This window comes from Amphiura filiformis, chromosome 6, assembly GCF_039555335.1.
Source record: "Amphiura filiformis chromosome 6, Afil_fr2py, whole genome shotgun sequence".
Lineage (NCBI taxonomy): Eukaryota > Metazoa > Echinodermata > Ophiuroidea > Amphilepidida > Amphiuridae > Amphiura > Amphiura filiformis.
The window spans coordinates 2,228,273-2,234,664 of NC_092633.1; the positions used below are offsets into that span (position 1 = coordinate 2,228,273).

The 6,392-nt window shown below is 36.4% G+C and overlaps 1 non-coding gene across 1 annotated transcript; it reads left to right on the forward strand.

Moving 5' to 3' along the window:
- The first annotated feature begins 271 nt into the window (after positions 1-271).
- On the forward strand, positions 272-345 carry Trnam-cau (transfer RNA methionine (anticodon CAU)). The gene has a single exon. It is a non-coding gene; the product is annotated as a tRNA-Met (tRNA).
- The last annotated feature ends 6,047 nt before the right edge of the window (positions 346-6,392 follow it).

A 6,392-nucleotide genomic window follows, 5' to 3' on the forward strand; every position in this document is an offset into this window, starting at 1 on the left:
AAGATTCTTGAAGTATTCTTTAGCTGCGTTGTCTTCAATGTGCATGTTCCTTCCAAGACACATGTGAGACATTGCATTCCTCATGTCTGCAATCTAATATAGAGGAAAAACATTGGCTTTTTTCGATGGGAATAAGCAAACTATGATGCAATTTTATCATTTTTGCCATCAAGCAATGATTAAAGGAGGAAATAGAAATAGGAAAAGGAGGAATAGAAAAAGGTTTAAGTGACCACTTAGAGGTTGAATTCCCAGTCTGCCTAATCATGAAGCTCCCGTGGCCAAGTGGTTAAGGCGCTGGTCTCATAAACCAGAGGTCCTGGGTTCAATTCCTGGGCGGGATCACTTTTCCTATTTCCTCCTTTAATCATTGCTCGACGGCAAAACTGATAAAATTGCATCACAGAGGAAAAAGTTCAAAGAAATGTCAGGGGTATGATTCAAAGCTTGTGAAATATCCTGAAAGTAGTAGAAAATCCTGAAAAACAGTGTGACATTGGGCTAAAATACCCCCAAAATGGCTTAAAAATAAATAAAATAGCATAAATTTTGCCCATAAAAAATCCTGAAATCAGGAAAAATCCTGAAGAATCACACCCCTGAAATGTCACTGCGGCATGGCAGGGTTGTCTTAATTTCCAAATAATTGGTACTGTAGTTGGTTTGTGATTGGTAAAGTGTTTTTTAAATATTAGCTTATGTTTGCTTACTTTGCGGATGGTTTCATAAGAAGCATAATCTCCTCTATGAAATTCTTTAAATCTTGCCATGATCATCAACATGCTTGCCATATCAAAATCTGCAATGCTAAATAGAACAGATAAATCACATAATTATGCATTGGTAGATAGATGACATGTACACTATATGCTATTTAATAAAAGACACTTTATTTAAAGGCCCATTCAGTGATTTGCTTATCCCGTCGATCGTAAAAATCATCAAAATTCAGATTTTGGTACCTTTGTCATTGTCATAGATGTGCTAACATAGCCTGCGAGTAGTTCAGCCGAAAGCCTTGTATTTAAGACAAAATAAGACATTTTACACAAATCTGTAATTTTGATACTGACAGTATCTAATAAATTAGCTACATGTATTTGAATGGGGCTTCAACTTCGTAAGTACTACTGTTTTCTTTGTTTTTTGCCAGATTTGTCATTTCAAATATACCAAATGACAATTTGAATGACTTATCCTTCACTTTTAAGCAATTTATAAACAATTTTAATTTTTTTATACTTGTGCTAGGATCACTGAATGGGTCTCATGTGATTAAAGGGCACTGCCATACCAAGATCACTAAGTGATCAGTCGATGTCGATGCTAACATATGAAGAGCTTTGTTGCAAAACCCCTTACATTGACTTTTTGAGAAAAACAGCTTTTTTCAATTGTGCAAGTATTACTTTGATTCAATTTGGGTTTGGATAAAGTGTTGATAAGAATAGGTTTGGTACAATTTTCAAGCCTTCCTTTTTATTTTATTATTTCTTTTAAGGGTACATTCTCTTGGGTCATGACCTTGACATAGGGAATTTTTTAAATTTTATTTTTGACAAGAAGACATACATACCCTTCATATAAAATAACAATACATGAATCCTGAAAAAAAGTGCCAATGGACATGCCTATTGCCTCCGGCAAGGGGGAGGAGGGGAGGGGGGTAATCCCATACTGCCAACTCTGCCAAATGCATGTATACGGGGATTGCGCTTTTGCAAACAATCCTTACAGACATGGGTCCCTATTTTTGCTGAAAATCCTTAAGGGTCCGTTAAACCCCCTTACCGTGAATCTCGATCTTTTCGGGGAAAATGGGTCTAGGCCTATAGGAAAGAAAACTTTATACATGGGTCTATATTTTTGAGAAAATCATTAGAAATGGGTAGGCCCCTCCCTACCTGTCCACGGTCAAATGGCAATGGGTAGGCCTACGGGTTTCAAGTCTGGAGCCTCCACCCCCGTCTAAAAAATATCAACTTGTTGCCCCCCCGCATGCCTAGGGCGGTTTTTAGGTGTCACGCCGCCTAAACCATAATTATCGCCTAACAACCATACCCGTCATACGTGTAGGCCTACGGGGGGAGGGGCTTTTGGGGTGGCAAAAAAAGAAGGGCAGCAGAGGCGGCAAAGGGACAGCACGCAGTGGTGTCGATTTCTTTTGGACATTTGGGGGGATGGGGGTTGGAAGTTTTTTTTTTGAAGTAGGCCTATACGGTGAATCCAGCACCTTTTGGCGACAGCATTATGAGCAAAAAAATACTAGAAGATAACTTGTGACATAGGCCTACTAGATGCAAAAGTGGAATAAAATACAAAATAACAAAAACACAAAATACCGGTAACTTCCCATGACAATATGTCGGTTCATAAAATACAAATTTTGTATTAGATCCAACACAAAGGTTTTTACTGCTTTTGGAAGGAGGGTGGTCGAAATTTGTAAAAATCGGTGACAATGAAATTACGACCCCCTTTTTTCGGCAACAAAAAATTATGACCCCCTCCGCTGATTGGCCTACACCTTAGGGGCTGTGCAATAATTATGACCCTGGGGAGGGTAAAATTGGCGGGGGGGCAAAAATATTTAGCGAGCGAAAGGGGGCAAGCAATTCCCCAAGCGATTTTTGCACGCATTCATGGGGCGCCTTTTTAATAAAACACTCTAAAATGGCTTGGGAAAACAGTACGGAAACGCTTAAAATAATCAGAGTATATCTGGGACTGCCGTCCCTATTTTGTTTTAGTTAAAAGCTAAAAAGGACGGCAGCAAATGGTTTATTTCATAGCAAAAGCGGTCCAGTTTAGGAGGGGAAAATAACTATTTTGATTGGTTACAGTTGTTAGTTCCTTAATTCAATGTTTGCGGCAAGAAAATCTGAATTAAGTATGCCTACCTTGTGTATGGTTGTATTGCAGTAGCCGCAGATCCAGGAGCCTGTTGTTTACTTGGTAGTCGCAACACAAATGCTTTGGCCACCTCCACATGGCTCTTACTAAAATCTGATGAACTAACATTCATCCAGGTTACTTGAGGCTTTGTAGGTTGTCTAGGGTGCGGTCCTGCAGGGTTTGGTCCTGGTGGTTGTGGGCCCTGTAATCCAGGAGGTTGTGGTCCAGTTGAGTGTGGTCCTGGTGGTTGTGGCCCCTGTAGTCCAGGAGGCTGTGGTCCAGTTGGGTGTGATCCTGGTGTCTGAGGTTGCATTGTTTGCATTGTTTGCTGAGGAGGATGGTAAACCATAGCTTCTATTGCATTGCCCCAATCTATGCAATTCTGACATGATGCTGGTTTCTTGGGTTTTTTACCCTTCGGACAGTTCCCTTTCACGGTGCATGGTTTTATTGTTTTGTTAACGTTGGCATGCCATACTTTCAGACAATTGTCAACGCATGGAATTGCTTTCTGGGTGACGAGATGGAGACCCTTGAAGCATTTGAAGTACACATCGTCATCAACTAAACCACCAGAAGCCATTTCAAAGTTGTGTGTGAAGTCTTTGAAATCTGTTGTGAATAAACAAACAAATACAATAAATAAAAACAAGTAAATCATTATAAAAATAGAATTTTTACAAACCATGACACATGTTAAAAAGACGTTTTTCGCAAGCATTGTAGCCAAGGAAAATAGTGGGGCACTCTTACATATAATAATATAACACCTGTTACCATCCTACATTTTAAACATACAACACTGACCTACTTTCATGAGAATATACCAACCCTAATCACTGACCTTCTTTGAAAACCTTTCACTGACCAACGTTTTGGATAACAAATAAATTTTAGTTTGCATGTGAAATTGTGGATGAATTTGCCAAAAAGAAAAATGTTTATAGTACTTTAATAGTAGCCTTATCATTGAAATGCCTACTACCCAAAATGACAGTTATTTGCAGGTGAATTGTGCCATTAGTCCATTAGCCTACTAGTTGTAGTAACTACAAATTTCGAACGTTTGAGGACTTGTTCTCAAGTTGTAGGTACTCCTGTAGGGTGCCTCTAGGGGTTTTTTTTGGCAAGTTTGCATTAGTATATCTAGTAAAACACTTAGAAACCTGTGTCACTGATGTATGTCATCTGTGATTGCTCAACTTATTCTACGCATCAGCTTTTGTCCAAAGAAATATTTAAAATGATGATTTTTGAGTGATTTTTATGAGCAGCAGAAAGTCCACTCCACGACTATGGACGTACATGTGAATATGGTGATGAATGCATGCTAAATCGCGGCGACACATACACATAGCTCCTTGGAACTCACGGTCGGAGCCGTGAGTTCCAATTATTGGAATTAGCCTACCCTTATTTACAAAATTGAAATTGGGACCCTAAATTTGATTCAATACAGTATACTTACCTAATTGAATTGGTAGTCTTTGTCGCTTGCATTTTCATACACAGAAGTATGTTGAGTGGAAATTACACAGATAGATTCCATTTAAAAAGCTCAATGATTAGCTTCAGATTTTTAACTCCAGAAGTCTGTGTTTGTGTCATTAACAATTGATTATGTCAAGTTTTAAGTGATTAATATTGAAGCATCAACATCATAATAGTCTTTAAGCTTCATTTGACATTTACGCATAAAAATATCACAATAATACAACCAATACAATTGTTTTTCTGTACCACAGAGTTCACAAATACTTACTTCCGTTCTGACACGCTTCGAGAATTTTCTATTAATGCTCTATGGATGTCTGCTAACTTTTGTTTGCCCTAAAAATAGGGATGTCAACCTGTGCACTTTGAATACAAAAATGTCAGCCTGATATTGTTTTAAAGAAAATTAATTTTAGGACAGCTAAACCTCATCAGATAAAAAACCACATTATAAAACTTTTTATTCTTGACTCACTTCTTATAATTTAAGAACCAGAAAGATTTATGATGTTCATGTTAATAAGTATTTCATAATAAATAGATAAAATAGGTGTTTTAGAAAACCATTTTCAATACTTTTTGACAACATTAAAAAATATCATCAAAAAAAATGTTTTCAATTTTTTTATGTGCATTAATTACAGAATGGACTTTGTTTTTCATCTGAGTGATACCAAACATCACTAAAGTACGCAAAGTGATATATTTATGAATTGAGAAAGAAAGTATCATTTCCTATTTAAATTTATGTGATGCCTCTCTGTGTTTCTGTTCGCAGGGAAACAAAACAAGCAGAGCTTTGTGTGCTTGACTACTGACTGTTTTGTTGTTGCACTTGCAGCATTGAATTATTTTTAGCTCAATTTGTTATGGTGCATGAATGGGTTTGATCAATAAGGTGCACTATTATTTAGCTAAAGCATGGCAAGATCAAATATGTGTCCCAATTATTATTGTACAAAACCTGGAACATGGATGTCAGCAGACCTGATTTTGAGACCAAGGCCATTCAAGGCCTATTCAGTGATCCCAGCGAAATTGTAAAATTAAAATTGTGTATAAATTGCTAAATGGTAATTAAGGGAGCAGTCATTGTTTATGCTGGAGGGGGAATAGAGAATTTTTTTCAGATCTTTCTGCATGTTCCTCCCCAAATCAATTTTAAAACTTCTTTTTTCCTTATTTCCAGTTATTATTTCGCATTCATGCCTCTTTCCAAAAAAACCCTACGTTTCTCCTAAATTCCTTCATTCCTCCTCGTAAATAATGACAGCTCCCTACATGATAAGTCATTTAAATTGTCATAAGTATTTTTGAAATGAAAAATTTGGCAAAAAAGAAGGAAAACAGCAGTATTAACAAAGATGAATCCTCATTCAAACACATGCATCTAATTTCTCTACTTAAAGTAGAGATATTACAGCTTTTGGCTTAACCACTAGCAGGCTATGTTAGCACATCTATGCTCACTAACAAAGGTGTGAACAATTTTGATTTGAATTTTGATTATTTGTACGATTTTCCAAATGAGCAAATCGCTGAATATAGGCATTAAAAGATACAGGCATATAATACATCCCCATTATATGTAACCGTCCACACAGAATAAAAATAAAAATTTAAGGGCTGGGGTATGAACGTTTGCACAGTATTTTTTGTGGGACATGAGAGCACATCAGACATATCAAATTACATTCTGAATACAAAGAATGTCCTGATGATATCAAATAATTTAGATTTTTTTTTTAATTCGCGATAATATCCAATATAATACAAATTTTATAGCAAATTATTAAAATTGATATTTTTGATATTTAATAGTCTTTGAAGTAAAATTTATAAATCTAATGATATTTACTTAATGTGTATGTAGCTGGGAGGAAAAGCCAACGATAATTTGAAAATTTTGATCTTTCATATTGAAGATTAGACTTCTCCGTAGTCCACTTGTCAATTGTGCACTACTCTGGCTATTACATTTAAGCTTAAAACTCTGATTTAAT